This window comes from Danaus plexippus, chromosome 5 (assembly GCF_018135715.1).
Source record: "Danaus plexippus chromosome 5, MEX_DaPlex, whole genome shotgun sequence".
Lineage (NCBI taxonomy): Eukaryota > Metazoa > Arthropoda > Insecta > Lepidoptera > Nymphalidae > Danaus > Danaus plexippus.
In genome coordinates this window covers 3,269,750-3,297,596 of record NC_083539.1, presented here as the reverse complement: position 1 = coordinate 3,297,596, position 27,847 = coordinate 3,269,750, and the positions used below count along the sequence as shown (strand labels likewise).

General features: G+C 28.9%; 1 long non-coding RNA gene across 1 annotated transcript in view; it reads left to right on the top strand.

Annotated features, from left to right (window-relative positions):
- LOC133320811 (uncharacterized) overlaps positions 1-27,847 on the top strand; it is a 174,867-nt gene that overhangs the window by 106,761 nt on the left and 40,259 nt on the right. The window lies entirely within an intron of this gene.

Genomic DNA, 27,847 nt, shown 5'->3' with positions numbered 1-27,847 from the left:
TTTCAATGATGTTTAGTGAATCAATATATATATATATATTTAAGCAAGCATATAACAACTCATATTCGTCGTAGTGTACCGTGATCAATTATTTTTGAGTAAATTGAAAATTAGAGAAAGCTATCATCTCAATTTCACTTACTTAAAATAGTCTTGTACTATAATAATAATAGTTATACACTATATAAAAATATGATAATAAAATAAAATGAATATATTATATGAATGTAATATAAATTATGGCGTGGGATGAATTCAAAGGAAATGTATAAGTTTTTTAAAGTACATGATTTTATTTCCAATTCAATAAGTTCAGTAAGCTCTCATGAAAACAATATATACCCTATTACTATTATATTTTAAGACTGTCACATAAAGCTATAAAATATGAGCATGAGAAAATATCATTATACAAATATATTATAAAGTTAAAATATTTTCTAAATAAAATCCATCCAATTCAACTGAAATCGTGTCATACAAACACTATAGGAGTTCTAAATTATTATAAGTAGTATTTAATATTTGATCCTGTTGGTATGGTACTACCATACTATATCGGCTTATTTTGAATTTTAACCTTAGGTTTAATTCAATTTGCGAAAAAATATCTGTATTTTTGTCGACGCTACGTAGTATTCGAAAAACTTATTTTCAGAAAAAAATATACTCGGAATTGGCAACTATCTGTTTCTATTGATAGAACGTTAGTTGTAGACTAATAAAAGTCGGGGTTTCGAATATAGTTTGATTAACTCCACATTCTAGTTATTTGTTTGATTAGAAAAGGATTTGTATTTATTTGAAATTTAATATAACATATAAACATTAAAAATGCTATGACGTTTTAATATATGTATCTCTAATGTTATTAATTTATATAAATATTATTATAAAGGACTGTATTATGGTTTGATGTAACTTTTAATTTTCTTGCCAGAGAAATTCTTATTAATATATGGTGAAAACCTTATATTTTATAAATATCACAGAAACAAGCTTGGTTTGAAGTTTAATAAAGTCATTTGTTGGCAGTCGCGGTACTTGTTTGTCATCAACTTTGTGTATAAATTACTCCTGGGTTTATTTGAATACTATAATAGTTCTGCAACTTATTTCAAGTCAAATCAATGACACGTGCGGTTTTCTAAAATTGTTATTGTTATGATATATATCGGATTTATTACAAATTCATTATTTTAAAGACAGAACGCCAGCCTCGCTGGCGTCACTAATGTCACTTGTTTCAGTACGTTCCAGATATTTTAAAATGAAACTTCAATTCTTCTAAATGTTCTTGTATTTCTCGAAGGTTCTTCATAGTCACATTCTTTATGATCCGCACTCGCTGAACTCTGCAGTCCGCTGTCGTGCGTCCAGACGTCATATTTATACCAGAATACAAACATAGTTCTATTCTCCTTTTAAACAGTCTTTGATTTCGTTTTACTTTTAACAATAGTAACGACGACCAATAAGTTGTTATAATAATTGATGCCAGCCTTAATTTATTTTCATGTTGCATCCGTCATTGAAGCTGCTCGCGCCGATATATACATTTAGAATTCTAACAAAATTATTAAAAAATATAGTTGTCTTATAAAGCCAGTACTTTTAAATAAGAAATGAAAACGTACAAACGATTCCGGTCTCAATGCACTCGTAATAAGAACGGTAATTAACACTCTCGAGCGACTATTTAAACTGTCACCTAGTGCTTCGGCTCGTGCCTCGTCTCGCGACTTGCACACGAGTGTAAATCCCGGCTCCCGCGTAAAAATTTACAAACTAAATGTCATAGCTTTAACGTCATCTCGGGTGCCTTCGTTAATTTAAAGGTTCGGTTCAAATTAAACATGTGTTCCATAAATATTCTATAATATTTATATGCTTTTAAAATTACATATTATTATTAATTTATATTATTTATATAGGAACTAATGTAACTTTTTTGTTATTTATAATAAATATTTAGGGCGATATGTTAAAAATAAAAAAGATGCCATATAAATTTGTATACAAAAATAAAATTATATCAGATGTAAATCTTTAACAATATAATCATAACTTTGTTTAAATATTAATTCTATTAAGAAGAATTCGCATTGATTAAATTATTAGATAATGAAATAAAACATTTATTTAATATGGTATGTAGTTTTTTATTTCAGTATCTAGTTTTGTCATCCTCCAACAGGATTCAGTATTCCAAACAATTCAAGTTAGCTTTTTGAGAAAGTCGTCTAGACAATGCGATTTCGAGACGTAAATTTTGTTTCGTATATCACTAACGATACATCATTTAAAATAAGAATCAATGGTTGTAAATTTACTGGAATCGTTGTAAAAACTCCTCGTAGACCTCGTAAACCTCGTGTCCTCGTAAACAGATTTATATCAGTAAATAAATAATCCAGGTATCCTTTCTCATAAATTACTAAAGAATTTCCGTATTACTATTACTGCAAATAAAAACTTTATATTTATTTAACTTAAAGTCAATCAACTATTCATTTCTCGTCAATGTAACCAATGGGTTAAAATCCACAAAAAAACAATTTAATTAATCAGGCTAACTAAAAATTTATGGAATGCAAGAACAACGTATGTTAAGTAAAATCGCGTGTTGCTATTGTTTAGAAATAGGTCAGGAAACCGAGTGCATTCCGTAACTTCACTTACGTTATCATTCCTTTCTTACTGTTGTTTCATTTGAGACCTTTGTTTTTTAAAGTAACACTCATGAAGTCCGTGTTAAATACAATCTTTATTGTATTTAGCAAGGACTTCTTAAGTGCTACCTTACTCACTTATGCTTGCTTTTTACTTAAACTAATAATGAATTAAGAGAATATTCGTCAACACAATAAATTGCGGATAGCTCGTTATGCATGCAGCAAACGCATATATTAGAACATTGAGTTGTCTATCATTAAGAATTATTAATAATTATAACTTTAAATAAATAGTAATAATATTATGATATAATTAGTTTTTATTTAATGATGTTTTTTTTTAACTTATAATCGGATGAAAAATGAAATGATCTAAAATAAAAATCAGCTGTAACATTTGATAAAATCATGCATTAAGTAAAAATGGATGTAAAAGGTTTTTATTTGTATTATTAATGCTTTTAAGAATAAAAAGTCAACACTAAAATTTATGTATTTTTTTCAATTTTAAAAGACTACCAATAAAATTATTACTAATACAGTAAATTTAACAGTTTAAACAGTCTTAATAATCATATGTAAACAACACAAAGGTTATGTAAATTCTTTAAGTTTTAATAAGAAATGAATTCTAATTATTAACAATTTTAAATCTTATTAAGAGAAACCCTAAAATATTGACCAAATAAACATCTCCGCAACAAATTTCTCTGTTAAGACAAATATTTGTATTTTTGTTTTAACGAGCAAAACCCGTGCCGCTGAAATCTTGTAGCCCGGGGTCGTGTATGTCAAGCATGCACTAGATAGCAACCAACGCAAGAATTGTAGCATCTTCAATACATTGAATTCCGTAAGAAAATGTGAAAAACTATAATGAATGAACATCTCCGGATGTATTTATTCTTGAAAGAAAGATCAGTATTATATGTCTTCTATATCAAAAAGTCATTTTAAATAAAATATTTAAATAGTAAAGCATATAATTAAGTTGCATAAAATGTAACTGTAGGATACATATATATGAAATAATTAAATATAATTATTGTTTTAAATTGTGCATACTTACATAAGCATAATTGAGGAATTTATATTGAATATATGTCCTGCGTCAAACCTATAGTTTGAAGGTTGTTTCATCAAATATTTCATAGGTGGGGGGGGAGGGTTGGAAAGGTATTCAAGTAGAGGCCCAAGATGTGATCTTTTTTAATATAAACTGGATAAGTCTTGATTATGATGCCGTCGATAGTAGTTGGAAATTAAGACTAAGGTGAAATGTACTGTCCCTCTAATAGCCTCTAATAGCCCTCTAATATGCTGAGAGTGGCCCTATTATGCGTTTGCTCAATGTTGATCATATTGGTTTGAACCAAATTATAGTCACCAATATACCGTCTCTAAACGCATCCAAACCTGCTCATTATAAATAAATAAATCTGTCATAGAGAAACCGCGGTCAGGTAAGCAAGGTGGTGTACGTTTTGGTTAACAAGACATGAGTTTAGACTTATCACCTTCAGCAACGAACCATAAGTGAGCTTTGCTACCAGTGTACGAGTACGAAAGTTCCTGAGTGGCCTCCTGGATGCCACTGTCTGATATATCGGTTGATGATGTGATTGTGTGTGATGTGGTGCAATTATGCTGCTGACCGACATTATAATCTGCCACCAAAACATTTCCGACACACAACTCTGCAGGCGCAACCAAGGTGCAGGTGCTACGGAGTACCCACACAGCCTCATGAAATTGAATGAAATATATATCCTTTTTAAAATATCATACTCGATGAATACCATTTCATTAAAACTTATTTTATCTTTAACCATTAGACAACTGCAATCTGCAATCCCAGTTATACTGAGCACATTATATGCAATAACTATTGGGCAACCGCTGAAATCAATTATTATTGTATATTTCGTTTATTTGTGTGGAAAGTTTAAGAAAACTAGGTTAGAAAGAAGTAAAAGTTATTAACCGAGATCTGGATTTTTTTTTACTATTAATAATAATTATTATAATTCACATTAACATCACCGATGTTAAGTTAAATTGAGTTGAACGTAATTAAGTTACCTTCAGACACTTTCTTGTTGTAGGTTTTATTAATTTTTTAATTAAAAATTTAAAGAATTTCCTATTCACAGGTCAAGAGTCAGGAACGAAATATAGTATTTGTTACTATTCAATACCAACTTGAAAGTTATTTCAGTTTATTGGTTTTAATTTGTTAGATGGATGGATAAACGGACATGTTTTTGTCAGAAAAACGTATCCTGACAAAAATCTACACCGATTTATTTAAATTTTTATAAACTTTTTCAAAATATTATAGTAATAGTATATTTCCTAACAAATAAAGGAATCTCGTAGAGAAAGTTTTAAATGTTAATGTCACCATTTATTAAATACTGACACACATTCTGTTTTAAATACAAAAATTTCTAAATTATAAAGATTGTGCTTGAAATTGTGTTGTTTTTTTCGCTATTATAATAATATATGGAAGCTATAGAGTATAGCTAGTCTATATATATTTGGCATGAAAATCGACAGTTAATATTTGCAATCTTACATTTGTGGTTACAATACACTATTGTGGTAATTAAAATTTTTTTTTATGAATTTCTAATATTAATAATAGCTTTGTCACTTTAAAATATGTATAAACAAAATCAACTTGTTTATTGCGTAGTATCTTATTATCAATTTGTAATCGCAAACTTTTGGAATTATAATTCAAGTAGAATTACTAAAATATAATTAATAACCCGTTTCGTATGATATCGCAACATTTTGATTTAGGTCCTTTTATCTTAAATAATTTGGGAAGAGCTGTTTTGATTATCATTTCCAACGGTCCTACACCTGTTGAAATCCACTATATTGAAGTGGTATTAATATTCGTATCATAAAATTTTTGTTACCTACTGAAGCCTGTCACAGGTATTTTTTTATAAAATTGTGATGAACTGTCATAAAAACTCTAGTACATATACTTCATGTATACTGCAATTTGTTTTTCAAAAGCTATATACGCAAAAGTTTTAAGTAAGACACTATCCGATCCTTAAATATCGTGAAGGGATAGCAGGTTCAAGTACTTGTTCATTTTTTTGTATTTAAAAATATATATGAATCAAAAAGTAAGTAATTTTACAGTAAAATTAAATGTCATTCTCTTTGAATTACGTCATTTTATATACAATTTGAATGTATAACCATGATAATGTAATTTTTTTTAATTATCGTTATGTTTAATAAAGAATTACTTTCGTTAAAAAGTCTGAACCTCGTTGAAGTAATGATAGATGCTTTCATTTCAATGATGTTTAGTGAATCATATATATATATATATTTAAGCAAGCATATAACAACTCATATTCGTCGTAGTGTACCGTGATCAATTATTTTTGAGTAAATTGAAAATTAGAGAAAGCTATCATCTCAATTTCACTTACTTAAAATAGTCTTGTACTATAATAATAATAGTTATACACTATATAAAAATATGATAATAAAATAAAATGAATATATTATATGAATGTAATATAAATTATGGCGTGGGATGAATTCAAAGGAAATGTATAAGTTTTTTAAAGTACATGATTTTATTTCCAATTCAATAAGTTCAGTAAGCTCTCATGAAAACAATATATACCCTATTACTATTATATTTTAAGACTGTCACATAAAGCTATAAAATATGAGCATGAGAAAATATCATTATACAAATATATTATAAAGTTAAAATATTTTCTAAATAAAATCCATCCAATTCAACTGAAATCGTGTCATACAAACACTATAGGAGTTCTAAATTATTATAAGTAGTATTTAATATTTGATCCTGTTGGTATGGTACTACCATACTATATCGGCTTATTTTGAATTTTAACCTTAGGTTTAATTTAATTTTCGAAAAAAATATCTGCATTTTTGTCGACGCTACGTAGTATTCGAAAAACTTATTTTCAGAAAAAAATATACTCGGAATTGGCAACTATCTGTTTCTATTGATAGAACGTTAGTTGTAGACTAATAAAAGTCGGGGTTTCGAATATAGTTTGATTAACTCCACATTCTAGTTATTTGTTTGATTAGAAAAGGATTTGTATTTATTTGAAATTTAATATAACATATAAACATTAAAAATGCTATGACGTTTTAATATATGTATCTCTAATGTTATTAATTTATATAAATATTATTATAAAGGACTGTATTATGGTTTGATGTAACTTTTAATTTTCTTGCCAGAGAAATTCTTATTAATATATGGTGAAAACCTTATATTTTATAAATATCACAGAAACAAGCTTGGTTTGAAGTTTAATAAAGTCATTTGTTGGCAGTCGCGGTACTTGTTTGTCATCAACTTTGTGTATAAATTACTCCTGGGTTTATTTGAATACTATAATAGTTCTGCAACTTATTTCAAGTCAAATCAATGACACGTGCGGTTTTCTAAAATTGTTATTGTTATGATATATATCGGATTTATTACAAATTCATTATTTTAAAGACAGAACGCCAGCCTCGCTGGCGTCACTAATGTCACTTGTTTCAGTACGTTCCAGATATTTTAAAATGAAACTTCAATTCTTCTAAATGTTCTTGTATTTCTCGAAGGTTCTTCATAGTCACATTCTTTATGATCCGCACTCGCTGAACTCTGCAGTCCGCTGTCGTGCGTCCAGACGTCATATTTATACCAGAATACAAACATAGTTCTATTCTCCTTTTAAACAGTCTTTGATTTCGTTTTACTTTTAACAATAGTAACGACGACCAATAAGTTGTTATAATAATTGATGCCAGCCTTAATTTATTTTCATGTTGCATCCGTCATTGAAGCTGCTCGCGCCGATATATACATTTAGAATTCTAACAAAATTATTAAAAAATATAGTTGTCTTATAAAGCCAGTACTTTTAAATAAGAAATGAAAACGTACAAACGATTCCGGTCTCAATGCACTCGTAATAAGAACGGTAATTAACAATCTCGAGCGACTATTTAAACTGTCACCTAGTGCTTCGGCTCGTGCCTCGTCTCGCGACTTGCACACGAGTGTAAATCCCGGCTCCCGCGTAAAAATTTACAAACTAAATGTCATAGCTTTAACGTCATCTCGGGTGCCTTCGTTAATTTAAAGGTTCGGTTCAAATTAAACATGTGTTCCATAAATATTCTATAATATTTATATGCTTTTAAAATTACATATTATTATTAATTTATATTATTTATATAGGAACTAATGTAACTTTTTTGTTATTTATAATAAATATTTAGGGCGATATGTTAAAAATAAAAAAGATGCCATATAAATTTGTATACAAAAATAAAATTATATCAGATGTAAATCTTTAACAATATAATCATAACTTTGTTTAAATATTAATTCTATTAAGAAGAATTCGCATTGATTAAATTATTAGATAATGAAATAAAACATTTATTTAATATGGTATGTAGTTTTTTATTTCAGTATCTAGTTTTGTCATCCTCCAACAGGATTCAGTATTCCAAACAATTCAAGTTAGCTTTTTGAGAAAGTCGTCTAGACAATGCGATTTCGAGACGTAAATTTTGTTTCGTATATCACTAACGATACATCATTTAAAATAAGAATCAATGGTTGTAAATTTACTGGAATCGTTGTAAAAACTCCTCGTAGACCTCGTAAACCTCGTGTCCTCGTAAACAGATTTATATCAGTAAATAAATAATCCAGGTATCCTTTCTCATAAATTACTAAAGAATTTCCGTATTACTATTACTGCAAATAAAAACTTTATATTTATTTAACTTAAAGTCAATCAACTATTCATTTCTCGTCAATGTAACCAATGGGTTAAAATCCACAAAAAAACAATTTAATTAATCAGGCTAACTAAAAATTTATGGAATGCAAGAACAACGTATGTTAAGTAAAATCGCGTGTTGCTATTGTTTAGAAATAGGTCAGGAAACCGAGTGCATTCCGTAACTTCACTTACGTTATCATTCCTTTCTTACTGTTGTTTCATTTGAGACCTTTGTTTTTTAAAGTAACACTCATGAAGTCCGTGTTAAATACAATCTTTATTGTATTTAGCAAGGACTTCTTAAGTGCTACCTTACTCACTTATGCTTGCTTTTTACTTAAACTAATAATGAATTAAGAGAATATTCGTCAACACAATAAATTGCGGATAGCTCGTTATGCATGCAGCAAACGCATATATTAGAACATTGAGTTGTCTATCATTAAGAATTATTAATAATTATAACTTTAAATAAATAGTAATAATATTATGATATAATTAGTTTTTATTTAATGATGTTTTTTTTTAACTTATAATCGGATGAAAAATGAAATGATCTAAAATAAAAATCAGCTGTAACATTTGATAAAATCATGCATTAAGTAAAAATGGATGTAAAAGGTTTTTATTTGTATTATTAATGCTTTTAAGAATAAAAAGTCAACACTAAAATTTATGTATTTTTTTCAATTTTAAAAGACTACCAATAAAATTATTACTAATACAGTAAATTTAACAGTTTAAACAGTCTTAATAATCATATGTAAACAACACAAAGGTTATGTAAATTCTTTAAGTTTTAATAAGAAATGAATTCTAATTATTAACAATTTTAAATCTTATTAAGAGAAACCCTAAAATATTGACCAAATAAACATCTCCGCAACAAATTTCTCTGTTAAGACAAATATTTGTATTTTTGTTTTAACGAGCAAAACCCGTGCCGCTGAAATCTTGTAGCCCGGGGTCGTGTATGTCAAGCATGCACTAGATAGCAACCAACGCAAGAATTGTAGCATCTTCAATACATTGAATTCCGTAAGAAAATGTGAAAAACTATAATGAATGAACATCTCCGGATGTATTTATTCTTGAAAGAAAGATCAGTATTATATGTCTTCTATATCAAAAAGTCATTTTAAATAAAATATTTAAATAGTAAAGCATATAATTAAGTTGCATAAAATGTAACTGTAGGATACATATATATGAAATAATTAAATATAATTATTGTTTTAAATTGTGCATACTTACATAAGCATAATTGAGGAATTTATATTGAATATATGTCCTGCGTCAAACCTATAGTTTGAAGGTTGTTTCATCAAATATTTCATAGGTGGGGGGGGAGGGTTGGAAAGGTATTCAAGTAGAGGCCCAAGATGTGATCTTTTTTTAATATAAACTGGATAAGTCTTGATTATGATGCCGTCGATAGTAGTTGGAAATTAAGACTAAGGTGAAATGTACTGTCCCTCTAATAGCCTCTAATAGCCCTCTAATATGCTGAGAGTGGCCCTATTATGCGTTTGCTCAATGTTGATCATATTGGTTTGAACCAAATTATAGTCACCAATATACCGTCTCTAAACGCATCCAAACCTGCTCATTATAAATAAATAAATCTGTCATAGAGAAACCGCGGTCAGGTAAGCAAGGTGGTGTACGTTTTGGTTAACAAGACATGAGTTTAGACTTATCACCTTCAGCAACGAACCATAAGTGAGCTTTGCTACCAGTGTACGAGTACGAAAGTTCCTGAGTGGCCTCCTGGATGCCACTGTCTGATATATCGGTTGATGATGTGATTGTGTGTGATGTGGTGCAATTATGCTGCTGACCGACATTATAATCTGCCACCAAAACATTTCCGACACACAACTCTGCAGGCGCAACCAAGGTGCAGGTGCTACGGAGTACCCACACAGCCTCATGAAATTGAATGAAATATATATCCTTTTTAAAATATCATACTCGATGAATACCATTTCATTAAAACTTATTTTATCTTTAACCATTAGACAACTGCAATCTGCAATCCCAGTTATACTGAGCACATTATATGCAATAACTATTGGGCAACCGCTGAAGATGCTGAGCCACCAGGATGACGCTGCACGAGCAATCCCAATGAATACTTAGTATCAGCACTTAGACAGTATTTACTCGTATTATAATTACCAAGAGACATTGAATACGTAATCTAGCATCGATCACTATTGTTTTTTAGTATAAGAAAGCTCTAGTTTTTTAAAGACCTACGGTTGTCTTAAACGTAATAAACTTCCTCAAGTATCAAGTGGTTGGTATGACTAATAATACTCACATAACTATTAAAATGCATACTTTCTATTCTTTTCTTTTTCATATTTAATTCATGTATACCTTCAATTGATAAAAAAACTTCTACTAAGATTATGTACCTATTGAAATTATGTTTTATAAGAAATTAGTTTTAATAATAAACTTACATTGTATGCTTTGATTAGTTAATTGACTTAGACTATTTTATTTTTTTAGGTACAGTTTTAATTTATTATAATATAAAAATAAATATATTTTTGGTCAATCATTTACATCTCAGTTTCAACAAAATTTCAATAATTCATCTTATTAATGAAGTTCTATGAATTGTTTATTAATTTATTAACAAAATAAATATAAGCAGCTATTGATGTTAATTGCATCGTTGAATATCTATGTTATGATGTCGTTCTAAAGTTATTATGTACTTCAAGAAATATTTTTTTACATTTTTTAATAAAACAGTAATCGATATTATAATTTGGAATTAAATATTCTTAATTAAATATTTTTTATAACATATTCTTCAATTTGGTAGACATGTTTCAACTTTATAATTATATCATAAAGCTGATTATTCTAAAATCAAAAAAATTGAAAATTTTTACATAAATATTATATGAATTTTTACATATGAGTGTACGTAATACATATGGTTGCACGTAATTAAACGCTAACCTAGACTTATACAAGTTACACAAAGTTTTGTATAAATCTGAATATTTTTGTTTTATCAAAGCGAGTAAACATCCCAAGTGTGCCTCAGGTTATTAATACTAGCTTTATAGACTAGATTTATGTTCCATGAAGAGCCAGATCCAGATTTATGACGGGAAATCTATTTGTTCCTCTCGTATACAGGACTGAAATAATGCTAGAATTTTAACTGATATTAAAATGAATGTGTTTCATATCTCTACCTCTTACTTCAGAGATTTTAAATATCTAAGTTTTTACTATGATTAATATTGTATTATTAATTTTTACAGACTTAAGTACAATTTTTTGTTTTTGAAAAATAGTGTCGATGAAGTATTTCAAGAGAATTAAATAATGTTATGCAATATTTTGAAGCATCAAAGTAGCTTATTTTCAAATAGTTTCGTACGTATGGCTCAAAAATAAGAGGCATCGTATATCGATTTATTTCAACTAAAATTACCTATTTTAATATAATATTATGCGCTGTTGTAAAATTTAAAATGATACATAAAATGTAATTTCCGTAAAAACTAAATAAATAAGTGATGCAAGTACACTTCCGGAAGATTTCTTTATTGTCAATGAAGATCAGCTTCTTGCTTGCTTTTATTTCAATCTTAGTTCCGGACAAATATTTTGTCAAAATAAACAACAAAATTATTCTATATCTTTACAATCTTAAAATATTACTTTTTGTGAGATTAAAGTTTGTTTTAATTAATTACTGATAAATAATTTGCTGATCGATCTCTTTGACAAATATGTTATACCTTTAGACCTATAAAATTTAAACGCTTTCCAGCTCCATGGCTCAAAGCAAATTCAAATTAGAAGCTACTGAATTCAATAGTTATAAATATATTGAATTAAGCTCTTCTTTCCCTAAGTTCATCCTCTGAACATTTTTTTTTAGTTTCGACTTGGCTGTAGCCGTTAGCGCTATTGCCTTTGACATTTACAGCTTCACCGTGACTGAATTTATTGTAAACGCTGACAATGATAAGGCTCGACTTATTTGTCTAATAATCTAACTCCTTATTTTTTCTCTTTCTCTCACCGAATATGGTTAAAATAAATGGTCTCACTATAGAAAAGAATTCTACTCACCTACTTTGATCCTATACTCGCCTATAACTAAAAATATTCAAATCTTACTAGCAAAATTTTCAGAAACTTGAAATAATTTAAAATTCACTCGTCTATACAAAAAAAAAAAATTGGCCTTTTAAGATTTTTACAATATTTCTTTTCGCCCATGCTTTTCAAATCGCACTCAACTGGCACTCCCTGCTTAATTACAAGGTTTAATTAGATGACGCTAGCCTCTTTAATATGGGATAAATTTGATAAACTTCGGCGTGTCCAAAATATGATCATACGATGCATACATAATTGACTTCTTCAAATGTGATCTTGTCTCTTAATTTTGTAATAAGCTGAAGTAGCTCTCCATATTTCAACGCAAGTATTATATGGGTTTACTTTTCAGTACTTTGGGTTATTTGATCCTAAATTTGCCTTTTACCTCAAGTTTAAAATCTTGTGTTTTTAAGGAGACTCAATTTATTCACAATTGTTAACTTTATCTGTTCCTGTTAACAAGAAAAAGTTTTAAAAGCAATGTTTCACAATTTTAGTTGTTTTATTATGGAACGTTTTGTCCCTGTTTGTACGGCCTATTCAATCTTAAAAAGACGATTTGTTAATCTCCTTTACATAATTTTAGTTTATCCAAAGTACTCCATATTAATGAGATCTAAGATTTTCGCGAGTATTCATTTAAATGAAACTAGTATTATTCGGATTTACTACGCGGATTTTATTATTTAAAAACTACATAATCCCGACGTTTCGGTTACTTTGCAGCAACCGTGATCACGGGCAGACGAGTTTCATTTACTCCATATTAGTATAGGTCTATTTAGATGGTTCAGATTTTTTCCTTAATATTAATTTGATATTATTTGACATGTAGTATGTGTGTAATTATGATTTTTTTGGGCCACTATTTTTTTACTGCATGTAGCTATCTACTAGCTACTACTAGCTAATACTACTAGCTACTTGAATAGTTTAATGGTTTGTAGTCCTCAAAGTGCCTTGTAAAAATAGTCATTCGATGATAGGACTGTCTTTTATGCACTTATTGTTTTTATTAGTATTTTTTCTTATTTGGATATACTATAATAATAGTATTAAAAGTTTGTATATATGTATCTAAATTCATGAAATAACATACAAGCGTTTACTTTCTTATTTGTTATTTTCTGATTGGACTTTCCGAGTTCATTATTTAGCTCATAAAAACATTTCATTTTTGTAATAAATAGGGGTAAGTGCGATGAAATTGTGTCCATTAACTTTTTATTTTTGACATTTTGTTTATCGCTAATTCTATGAAAATAAATTAATTTAGGATAATATTTTAAACATTGTCATACTTTATAGAATGTGATTTAAAGGAAAAAAAAATTGCTGGGTTGATAGTCAAAGAAAATTATACAGGATAATAAATTCTCTTAGTCGCGAAATCAAGAGTATGTACAATGAAATTTACCGGCGTTTTGTATTCACAGAGATTGCGGGAGGCGATCCAGGTGTGCCCTCATGTATTACGTGCCCTGAGTAAATAATTTAAATTTAAACTTGGAACAGTTTAAATAATGATCAGAGAAATGTGTTTTTATTCAAAATTAGTCTCATACATTTATTTTAGGACTATTTGGAAGTAAAATTAAATTATAACAATTAGAATGAAATTACCAATTGACATTTACATGACGAGTGCTAAACGCATTCTCCACAATATGAGCCTATACAATAATTTTCTGATTTCTTTAACTTAACAAAGCTCTAAATAATGTATGAGTGTTAGTACTAATCACTTAATCAAATTATGAAATTTTATAAGGAACGATAGAAAAGACGTAATAATTCTGTGACAAAACTTGTGTTTTAATTTTATTAGGTAAATAATTAACCAATAAATAAAAAAGTATTTTTCATTGGAGTATAAAGATACTTTTTCCAAATAAATTTTGACCACAAACTCATTATTAAACTCTAAACTATAAAATGAAGCCAAAATCTCAATTATGATAAAAATATTAAGAGACGGTTTATTCGATATATTTAAGGAATTTTATCTCATTTTGTGTGAATTTTCAATAAAATTTGTATTAAAAGCATGTTCAATATCACCACAGTTTGGCTTAAGAATGTATCGGACATTTTATTATTAAAAATTCTTTGTACTCAGTATAACCTTGAAACTATATGTTCATATTTAAATCCTAAATAAAGGAATTTCCCCTCAACTTGAGGCTACTTTTTCATCATTTGGGACGTTTTAGATAGAGAGCCGATGTTTTGATTATTATTATTTTGATCGTTTGATCGTGTCTATCAAAAAACTTTCAACAAGTCGTCTTTGACTCGTAAAATTATATTTAACATTAAATCACTATTGAAACGTCTGAGACTAGTACAGTCTTTTTTATGTATAGGTTCCTTCAATGACAAATACCAGGTACTAGTTGTTCAGTGAGTTTTCAATGTAGAAGCGTATGGATGTGTTTGAGTTTGTGTTTTATTTATATTCATATCAAACTTAAGTAGTTAAATTAATTTGTTGAATGATTTTATAAAAGAAGAACTAAATGTAACCAATTCTATTAATTTGTTTATTTGTTAATGGTTTGGAACTGTTATAATGAGTTACACAGGAAAAGGTCGGCAAATGGCACCTTACGATGCCAGAATGAAACGCTTTAAGTGTCATCAAAATTACAACGCATTAATTATCATTTAATATTTATACTGGCACGCACGAAGCGCTGTATAAAGTAATATTATGCCAAAAATGCCATTACATAATGTTGGAAAAGAGCTAATATTCTTCTACTGCTGGACCGATGTTAAGCAAACATAGTTAAAAGCCATGTTAAGAAAACTGTTTTCTGAGTAAAAAAAAATCATGTTTTTTTTCAAATCCATTTTATAGTTACGATGCCACAGATAGGGACACACACACATTCAGACAGACATCAAGTAACCGTTGAAAATATCTTTTATAGCTTAAGTCACAAATGTGGAGAGATGAATAGAAGTGAAAGCAATCCAGCTACATTTTTTAAGTAACACACTATTCAGTATTCAGATAATACTTGGAAGGAAAATCCATCGCCCTATCTTCCTTGTAAAAGGGCACAATACATGCTCCTTCTTGCCGAGGGAAAATACTCCCAAACGATGGCTGTTATTGAAAAACAGCGTTACTTGCCTCTTAAACCAATTATCGAACACCAAAACAAAAGCTGAAACACTTTTCCACGTGGCCCGGTGTTGCGGTAGGCCAGAAACCAATCGAACTAGCTCACCGTCTGTTCCATAGAACTTGTTTGACTATAAACATAGATTCAACGATGACAGGGGGATCTTATTCACTCCTTCACTTGCGCATTAATTTTTTTTTATTTGCCAGAATTCTAGACATTTTTTTAGGCATTTCCTACTAATCATTTAAAAAAAAAAAACTTAGTAAGAAACTAATTTTAATTTTTTTTTTAATCACTGGAGATTTGTAACATCATTTGAGACATATGAGTCCCAAACTTGGTCAAATAATTTTCTCGTATATTGTTAAGCTATTAACTATGACTTCGTCTGCGTAAAAAAATAACAATAAAAAAAAACGCCGTCTAAGCTCCTCCCTTTAGCTTACCGAATTTGAAACGAAAATTCTAGAGGTACCTTAGTAGTACGTTCTAAGAATAAATTGATGTTTAAGAGAAGAAGAGATTAAGCTGTTATACATTTCGCTCCCACTTCTACCGCGTTCAAATTAATGAAGAACCTATTCCTAGTTCGTTAGTGAGCTCGTAATACTTTTTGACCTTGATGGCACGGTCTTTGGGGATATTGGTTTCCCAAGGAACCATAAGCTCTATTAACACTACACGCTTTAAAATTCGCGAATAAAGAAATATGTTTGGTTTGGGCCCCGACGTACAAATATCATCTGAGATTTTACATTGTTTCTCATACGTATCCATCATTATAGTCTAATCCGGAGCCGCTTTAAGGATAAGTAAAGCTTGACGTTTGATTTTATAGCCCTAGTGCCTTCTCTCACAAAACCTATTGATAGCTCATTTCTGGATATATCTTTTTGCGCTCTGGGTACAGATATAACAATTGTAGTATTTTTTCTAAATTGATTTTATAACTTAATTATATATATTTATTTATTTATGCTTCTTATTAGACCTAAAATATATTATGTCACGACGTGAACAACCTCAAGGTATGTGCATTCTCATAGAAAACATCAAGTATGCATTGCACGTGGACTGCAAGTATTCATTCAAATGAAAATAACAACACGTGAAAACTCAAGTGCGACTCAGGTTTCCTTATAAAATTCTCACGGCTGTCGTTCCGAGTACTCGACTTATAACTGTAAAGCAGTGCAGAACTTGTGCCGGGAGAAATTGTTTAAAATCTGTAAATGGACTTTAGAATCAGGTAGTGAGAATCTGAATTATAACTAAAAAAATATATATATATTAATTGAATACAAAAGCATCAGAAAGTGATCAATATTTAAATCATCCCATTTTTCACATCATCTTCGATTTATTTGAGATCAGAACATTAAATATAGCGCATCACCCGATCATACCTTGTATATAAATTAGCTTATTACCTTGTACGGTAACAGTTCATCCCAACTTTCATACAAACTTCCCGAGACATTCCTTTTGTACATGCCTATTCGTCACGAGTTATAAAATACAATATAACTTGAAGATTAAATCAACACTATAGTGATTAGGAGCTAGTTGATTGATTGATGAGTGATTTTATATTTAAAAGAATGTATTATTAACTTCTTTCATAAAGTGTGTTTTTCTGTACTGACACAACCTTAAAGAAATTTAAACCACAGACTTCCAATTATATACTTCTTTAAACTCTGTTAAAACTGAAACTACTTTCAAGATTAAAAGTATTAAGGGTACAGCTAAAGCTTTTCCATTAATCCTAGGACTACCGCCGCGACAAAGTTAAATGGGGGATTTAAAAGCAAACTCTCACTTATTAAACTTTTGGAGCAATATAACCCATTCTGGCTATTTATTATTTTATATAACTTATTTTAAATAAATTTTACCTTATTCTTTCGTGTTAAATAATGTTGTGAATTTAGTTAATGAAACTTACGGACATATCTGTTTGCTGTGGAAGTATGTAATTATGTATTATATTAATGGTAGAGTTAAAATGGTTAAAGGGCCAATGTTTAGGTTTGGCCATAGTATGTATATAGTTCATGTGATGTTAAAATACACTATTACAAATTATATGCTTAAAGTATTTAAATTATATATAATATAACTAATAAAAGAAAATAACTCTAAAAGTATTCAATTTTATTTCAAATTTTCTTTTATTTTCTTCTTGTTTGGCTCTTATTTATATGCAATCTTCTTTTAATTTCCTACACCAATTAATTAAAGCACAAACAAAAAAAAATTCTTAGGAATTTAAATAAAAAATCATAGAATGGGAAAATCATCGATACTTGCAACATATAAAGTTGTGGAATATTTTATTTTAGTTTCTTTTTAACCTAAGGTAATATTAATAGCGAAATTGAAGATTAAAAATAATTTGTTAAGAAAAAACAAAGATGTCATATAGATCTATTTTATTTATAAGAATATTTACATTTTGGAGCGAAGATCCTCGTTTATTGAACCACAGTCGAAAGTTTTTTTTCCAAAATTCCGTCGTAATCTGCAAAAAGTGACACCGGAGCTTCTATCCTTCGCTCAAAGCGTCCAGTCGCCTTTAGTTCTGCGAGCGAGGGAAGAGATACTTTGAAGAAATGTCTTTAATAAATATAAAATAAAATTCATAATTTTTCAAACAACATCATGATACTTTTTTGCTTTTTGCAATAACACAGAAAAGCTATAATTAAATGAAGTAAAAAATCCATATATATATACGAGTATGCTCTCTCATTCAATATGAGTCGGAATATTATGACAAATCAAGAATAGTAAATTAACGTAACGTTATAAAACTATCCATGAAAAAATATTATTTCGCCCTCTAATTAACAATTTAAATAACAGTAAATTTTTTACTCCATAATTATAGTCTGATAAGTATTGCAGCATGTTTTTGACAAGGTACAACGGTTCTCTGAAAAGAGTACCAAGTCATTAGCAAGACAGGTTTTTCGCCATTTATATTAAGACCTGAATTATCCCACTCCAGGCTCCTAACAATCATCTCTAGTGCCGCAGAAAATAATTTGGGTGAAATGGGATCCCCCTGGCGCACTCTTCTTTGGACACTAAATTGTTCTCCAGTCGTTTTCAACTTCACTTGGGCTGTGTTTCCTGATTATGCACTAAACGCTTCAAATTATAATAACTATATATAGTTTATTTATAATAGAGTAGAATTCAACTTCAACTGCATGATATTTTAAAATTAAAGACACACTTTCATGCATTATTCTTATTAAAAACATTTATTTCATTATCCTTAAATAATTATTCATAAAAAGCAACTGATGAATCCTTTAATTTTAAATGGTTATTGTACCTTAGAGATTTCGATGTGTAATTGTTAAATACCGTAAACCGAGTCTACATAATGTCTGTCATTTATATTTCCCGAGTATGTTTTATTTTTAATGTATATAATAAGGCTTGACTGTTTAATATTATTTTATGGAAATCAAACGCGGCTTTATTCCTGTTAAGCTGAAATTACAAGTAGCATCGATATTTAAATGTTCTAGAACCACATCTTAGTATAGCCGAAGTAGTGGTTAATTTAAAAACACACACAAAAATAATATGAACGATCTGTCGGATATATTTCATTTCAAATAAAAAAACTGCTGCCTCACTACAATATTTATTAAAGTGCTGTCGAGCGACATACTTGTTCTGTATTTTGAAAATATCATTACATAAAAAAGTTCATAGTCACTTCCACTTTGTTATAATAGAAATATAATTAACAAATCACCTCAGTGAATGTGCATTATATTGTTACATTAATGGTAACAGATTTATTCGAAACACGCGATCTTTTTATTAAACATTTACCAATCTAAAATATTTCAATGTATAAACTTAATTTTTGAAACCGTTAGACATACTTTAAAGCTAAAATTTTCTTTGTTGAACAAAAGATTTTTTTTTGCAATTTCTAAATAATAGTTGAAATACAAAATTTTATTAAATTATAAACTGTTAGTTCTAATTTCTTGAATTCTTAAAATAAATATTTTGAAATTTATGACAGGAATAGATAACATAAAAATCAATTGGCCAGATGTCTTTACAATGTATTAATTAAATGAATATTTAATTTAGTAATATTTTCTTTGAATTTAACTCAAAAATGTTTTATTCAGTGAACACTTATGTATAATTCGGTCTGGAATATAACTAATGTCATTTATCTAATGTCATAGTAATTAGAACAGAATATTTTAACAATTAAAATAAATAATTTTATAGCGAAGAAGCTCGTAAATAAATATATCTTAGTTTAAATCAGTAATAATAATAAATGAGATCTAAGATTTTCGCGAGTATTCATTTAAATGAAACTAGTATTTTTCGGATTTACTACGCGGATTTTATTATTTAAAAACTACATAATCCCGACGTTTCGGTTACTTTGCAGCAACCGTGATCACGGGCAGACGAGGTGAACCAGGCAGGCTAACCTAACGAGGCAACCGTGATCACGGTTGCTGCAAAGTAACCGAAACGTCGGGATTATGTAGTTTTTAAATAATAAAATCCGCGTAGTAAATCCGAAAAATACTAGTTTCATTTAAATAATAATAAAAATGTGAAAAATATTTAGTTGAAATCTAAGACTATAAAAGCTGCAATTCTCCTAACAATTTATTAAGACAATTCTTGTCATTAACTCTCTCGATTTAACTTTACTGCAATCGAAGTCTCAGTCTGATCACTGAGAGCGGTTTCGTAATAATTTTTATTTATTTTTTTAAATTTGGAGTATCCAAGAGTTTTGAGGCAGAAACTTTTATAACTATTCTGTAGTATTGTTTATATATACTAAGTATGTATGAAATTAACAGTTGAATTAAAACTTTGCTTTGAAATTTTAACAAAATTTTTATTAAAATATTATTATTTCTAAGTTAATTCAAATATTTAGCTCAAAATTGCTTTGATGATTCATCTTATTGGTGTCATCTTAGAAACACTTTATAAAAACTTTATGAATTTATTTATTGCTTTATTATTAACTTTATTGCTTAGAATTTAGTACAGACTTTTTTCCGACATGATCATTAAATATATAGAATGCTCAATTCATAGACTCAAGTCACGTCATGACAACTTAATTGGTTCAGATCCTGCACATATTGCTGAATTTTTATTTCTATATTAAAAAAGAATTGAATGGTGACTTCTTGATCTTTCTTTTATAAGAACTGTAAATTATGTTAAGAAATTAAAAAAAAAGAATGCTGTAACAATATTGTTACAACGAAGATGGTTGGATCAAAGGCAGCAAAGAAGAATTGTTTGTTTCGTCTACCTATTTTTTTTGAAAATTTAGTTCTCTGTAACGATGTATGTAGTTGTTCAAACTATGTCTTCAATTACCCGTAATAACTGGCCTATGGTTTAGGTAAACGGTACTTTTGAATACGTACGACTCTCAGGCCTTCATTAACAAACAGATGCTATGGAATAAATAGGAGTGCATAGCTGCATTTGCAAGACTTTTAAGACATTTTCAAAGAGATTTCCTGAAAAGCAAAATATCATTCGATTCAATCCTTGAGACATAAAAATTAAAAATTATCTCTCATTGCATATATTAAGATATCTTCTAGATGCCAATACGAAACTAGTCCTAATTGTGGCAAAATAATTTTAGTTTAAGGCATACTCTATAAGGCATACTCTATTGGGAGAGGCCTATGTCGAGCAGTGGACGAAGAGTGGCTAAATGATACTCTATACAAAGAGCCATTTAAACATAATTCCTATTTATGCTTAAAAATAAGAAAAACATGATGCGTTTATATAAGAAAATGTTTCTTAGTTGCAACTGAAATTAAAAACTACAATGTTTTATATATTTTTGATGCTTTTGTTATTTTCCTGAGCATGACAGAGAAAATTGAATTCCTCCTCTGCAATGTTGTAGCATCAACTCTGCAGCAGTGGCTTCTTATATTGATTGTTTCATTACTATATTCTGTTATTTAAATTTACTTTAACTGATTGTTTAATAAAAGGTTGTGGAAAACGCAAATTCGACTCACTCACAGATTACTCAATGACAATGAGGTAAATGTTAATACAATTCTCTTTCTGTTTTCATTGTAATGTTACTATTTAAACAACAATAACCAAACGAAAATTTGCCTTTACAATCAAGTAGAAGTAGTAACATCAGTTCTTTGAATTTTTTTTAAAAGAAAATAATAGCTTCTGAACTTTAGAAATTCAATCCATATTGTTCTACTTATATTGTCACTCTCATTGTATTCTGTGACAAAAAATTATCATAACTGTTTTTAATTGAATATTTTGTCATTCAAATAGAGCGACTAGTGAATGAGTACCATTCCTGTCATCTAATTGCAAAACACACATAAAAATGTAAAAGAAATTATTTTATACAATACATATATACTAATTGATTTACGAACATGCGTAATATTATAGTAAATTTAGTAAATTTTAGTAAATTTCGTCTCAAAAAGATATTGTTGTATATAAGAGTCCGCTTACAAGTTTTATGCATAAACCTTTTCAAGATTTATAAGTCCTAGAATCCACCTCTTATCAGTTACAATTATATTGCCTATATACTAACATGTCGGCAGAAAGTTACCTAAAAAGTTTAAAGTAACTTTGTCTCGGATCCATAAAATTTCATCACGTTCACCGATAATCACTAAATTTTATTAAGAGTTATTGAGAGGGTTTTTGTTAATTATTCCTTTTTTATGGACTTATCGGCGGTAGTCCGTTCGAAGTAGATTTCTTATCAATTAAGCTTGTCGACGCAATTTCCGTTTTTATTGAGGAATATCTGAGAAGAATTGATTAGCAACATTAATTAACAGCCCTCTGATAGATGATAGTATTCAATCACGGAAAGCCTTAGGGGTTAAAACTATTTTATGTGGTTTTTTGATTGTATAACTTAAATATGAGTTACTATTGAATTATCCAAAATAAAGAGATCCCAGGAAAGATTTGAATTATAAATAAAAATCAAATACTATTGATGTTAATGTATATTTTATGTATTCGATGTTATAATATTTCTTTTAAAAAGTAAACTATAGACCGTTTGTTTTGATTTATCTAAAAATAAAAGGTAAGATAAGAAAAACGCTACGCATGAATAGTCGTTAACAATTACACTGATATGCTTAAGCACATTAATATAGTAATCATCTCTAGTTTCGAATTGACAGTACCTGTTAGCCCTAGGCTTTTACAGCGTCACCGGGAGGGGTGGGCGGCCCGATGGGACCTACCCGTTATAGTAATCATACGCCGAAAATGCCTTTTATACTTTGTAAAAGACCTGGTACCCTTACTATGATATTAACCAAATATAGCTCAGAACCACTGAAAGGAAATTGCTTTCAAATTAAAATAACCACGTAATCAGTCGATCGTCTAGAGTTCTAGAATGCCACAGACAGACATCGATATTGACGTCAAACTTATAACACACGTTTTTTGGATTCAGTGTAAAATAATTTACTTATTCAGCAAACGCTTCCTACATTATATCATCAGCAGCCTATCGGAGCCCACTACTGAGCAAAGGCCTCTCCTCACATGGAGAAGGTTAGAGCATTAATCATCACGCTTACTCAAGACGGGTTGGCGATTTCAATCTTATAATTTGAAATTATAAGACCAGGTTTCCTCATGATGTTTTTCTTCACCGTCTGTCAGTGGTGTCTAAATACTCTTAGAAAGTACATATGAAAAGACCACATTGGCACTTGCCAGGTTTCGAACCCGCGTCCTCACGTGTGAGATGCGGGCCCTTAACCTCCAGGCCGCCACAACGTTTTTTACATTATATGGAGTGGAATAAAAATTTTCATAGAGATTTTTATGTAATGGTCAAATTGTGAAATTTTGTTACTACTCGTATAATTATAGTAACAAGTAAAAATTGGTTACTGTGTTTCAATTACTATGTTTAACCTGAAGGGTAAGGTTACCTTTATTAAAGTTGATATGTAAAATTTTATGACCGTTGCGAGACTTTTTCGTACGATAAATTATTTATTATACACGACATGGTAACTTGGCGTTATATGTACAGCACTCTGCGTAATAAGAGTGGATCAAAGGTTAAATATAAATGTTTGGTTAAGGGAGATACTTTTGTAGAATACATTTCGTATTTTATTCGCCTTTTGTATATAAGGGTAAAAATATTTTATTCTTTCAATAGCAAGAATCAAAATATTGTCATAATATGTTCATCTATGTAAAATATCATCTCATTGTTGAAGCATCTTTCAACTAACATTTAATAAAAAAAAAAATATTACTCTTTTTATCACTCCCTTTGCACCCAAATATTATATTTTAATATGTGTTTACTTGTCATAGGTTTCATTTAGCCATATTTTAATTTTACCAATGAAGTTGTAGTGGGTGAAATTTTATTGTGCTATAAGTATTGTGTTTTAAGGAAAATTGTTAAACTAGCGCAGAGAAGCGGAGAGAAGACTAACCGCCTGAAGTGTTTTGTAACACAAAGTAACTGGAAAGGTTTCTCGCAATTCTGAACTTGGTCAATCACTCCAAAATAATTTGCATCACATATAATTAGATGATAGGAACTTATAAAATAAACTGGAATCCATGAGCCGCAAGCAGTTGCTTTTTGAGCTTCGTTCCCTTTTTTGTTATATCATATTGAATGATTTTAGAGTTATTCAAAGATTTTAAATATTAAAACATTTTTTTAAAGTAACTAAAACAGTAAAAAATACGTACTTAAGAAAAATTTCTCCTTAAAGCAGTATTCTTCATCACACTAATAGTCTAACCTTGAACATCAACTGATATACATTAGTCATAACTTGCTACGACACACAGTTCGCGATGACCGCTTTCATTGCTTCCATTTTCATAGAAAAATATAAAATATTAAAATTAAAGCTCATTAAATGTTACTGTCAGCTAAATGTCCGTTAGCAATGTATACTCGATAAAAGGGATGCCACTCCATTCATGCACCATTTATTATGGACATCTTTACGCTCGTCCGCGTTTATTGTTTAAGCTCGCTTGTTTTAAATAATGTGGTAATCATAAGTAAAAATCATATTTTCTGAAGAAAAAACTTGTATATAAACATTTTATAATTACTTTAAACATATGTTAATATTTAAAATGCTAAAAGTAAACGTTTTTAAGTAATCATTTGTGTAAACCCTATTTGGAGTAACAATACATAGAATGATATTGATGATTTGATTTCTGTTATTGTAGGTATAAATCGCAAAATTCGGTTTGAATAATTTCACAATATCATAAGCAGAATAATGGGTTGATATTTTGTGTAAAAGTGATGAGCAAAGATTATTAAGTTCAATGTTGTATCATTTCATATAACTCTGTTTGTATAATTTATTATTCGTTAAGTAAACATCAGCGAATTACGCTTAAAAAGGGTGTTAATTCCATACACGAATGTATCATCTAATGAGATCATTCGAATGTAAGACGTTGTGATAAAACGCTATTACGTTAATGGAACCGATGTCTTCTTAGAGCTAAGCTGTTAAGGTGACAGCTTTCTTAGTGTCTTTCATCTTTCCTTATTTACTTATAAGATAATACTGTGATTACTTTTAAAGATTAATAAAACAAGATGTTTAATATAGTTTAAATATAAAAGTAAGATAAAAAAAATATATATTCGACTTTTTTTGTTAGCTGCTTATAGTGAAAACAATAAGTTATTTATTTTTTAATTTAACAAATGATTATTATCATCATCACTCTTTCATCGTTTTTCGCTGAACGTGAGACTTTTTTTTAATCACCTTAATCGTAGCCTTAGTCGTAGTCATCAAATATACATATATATATTTATATATATATAACATCGTTGAAAGATTTTAAGTCTGCGTATTGCAAAGCATCCTCCATGGGGCTAACTAACTCATGGGGCTGCTTCATGCCATGTTTCACAGTTTCTACCAGCAGATTATTCATGATCAAGGCACAATAATGAAAACACAGTGTTTGAATATCTTTAAGTGTTGTGGTACTGATGATCTAAAATAACTTCACATACTCCCGATTATGACCAACTCAAACTTATTTTTAATTGACCTCTTTTTTAAATTGTGAGATTCTGGTGTGAAGTAACATAATTTCGTAAACTTTTAAATGTATTGCTCTTAACCAAAACCGCCTTCTGGAAGAAAATGTTGACTTTTGAATATTTATTTCTTGTCAGATTCAGTCTTATGCTAAAGCTATTAAGTATATTTTCCACATTGTTTCGAGTTTTGAAAAAGCTAATACAAAAAAATATATATAATAGTAAGCAGCATGTTATTAGTAAAAAGTTGAAATTAAGGTTGTTCTGCAGATGCAGCATTGACTCCAATCAAGTCATTTACGGTCGAGTTGAAATTAAGCTAATATACAATCAAGTCGCAAATCTTAAAATATGATAAATCTGGTAATACGGTTATCGACATACAGTAACATTAATCACAGCAATTTTTGGTGACATAAAACAAAAAAAATATGCTTGTTAATATTCGATATCAAAAGCTGATTTCGAATTCCTTAGTAAAATTTGTTCGAATAGTTATATAACAGTAAAATCATGGAATTTATAATCGCGTGAAACCTTGTTTTAAGTTGGAATAAAATATCCTAGTCTTCATTATAATTACATGAAGTCTGCACATTTTTATAGGTACGTAATGGAAATTTTATACCATAAAAAATACAGTAAATTTTTATCCGTGAACTTTAGAAAATAATTCATTTATGACAGTTATAAACAGCCCACTTAAATATAATTGACACTGTCCAATTTGAATGAGACCCTCATTAGACGGTGTCAGGAAACCCTTGAAATTTCTTGAATAATTTTTAAATTAATGCAACTCCTTAGTTTTTTTAATCTCATCTGTTTGCTCATAATTCCTTTTTTACTTTTAATATTAAAAAATTACCGTATTTATCAATAATAGAAATTAAAAAATATATATAAATTTAATTTTAGCGTAGTGTCTACAACTCCTGTTACAGTCTGTGATAAAAAAAAAGATAATATACAAGCTTATGTGTTATTATTCCGTGTTTATAAGCCACAGACGATTGATTGCTATACTTGAAAAGAATATTGCACCGCTATCCCCTATTGATAACTAATACATTTTTTATATTATTTTCTACTCTTCACAGTGTATTATGAACTTTTAAACTTGAAATAAAAAGTTATAAAATATATTTCAGTTCAATTTTGCAATATTATAAATTTACTATCTTAAATCTTTCAATGAAATTGTATTAATGAGTATAGAGAAAGAGCACTATTCAAGTGATCAACTGTAGAGATATATATGGCAAAAATTTGCCTTTGTCTTATATTGTATCACTTTTTCTCGTCCACTTTCCTGGCAAGATTGTGAAAGCGGCAGGTCTAACAGAATTATCAATTCATCTGGTTTAATAAACATTGGAATACATTTTGTATTATATCAAAAATATTTTTATTTTCAATAAACGAATTTCAATTTTAACTGTTAGTGCTCGCTGTTCTTATAAAAAGAGGAGAAAACTGTGTGGTCTGAAAGTTTAGTAACGAGATCATTCCTATTTAAATCCTCCATTTGTCGCTTTAAAAGTCCCTGGATAAATTGTAAGATTTTGGCGGAAGTTCCAACGTTTTTATTAATTTGTCAGTTTCTGTGTGAGAGAAGTCTTTAATTTTTAATTTGAGCTACTTTTGTTTTGTTCTAATATAATGACTATATTTAGTTCTGTACCAACATTATATCATAAAAAAAGCATTGATATTTGGTGGTATTTTTTAATATTTAATTTAAACTGTTAATGGGTGAGTTATAATAAGGACAAAAAGATTTAAGGAATTAAAATCTATTTCATGAGCAAAGAATATAAAAATTCAAAATAGTTACTTAATTTAGATGCCAAATCTTATAATATAAATATTTTAAAATTAATCCATTGTCTAAGCATAAACATGTTTTATTTCTAGTATGTAACAACAATAATAACT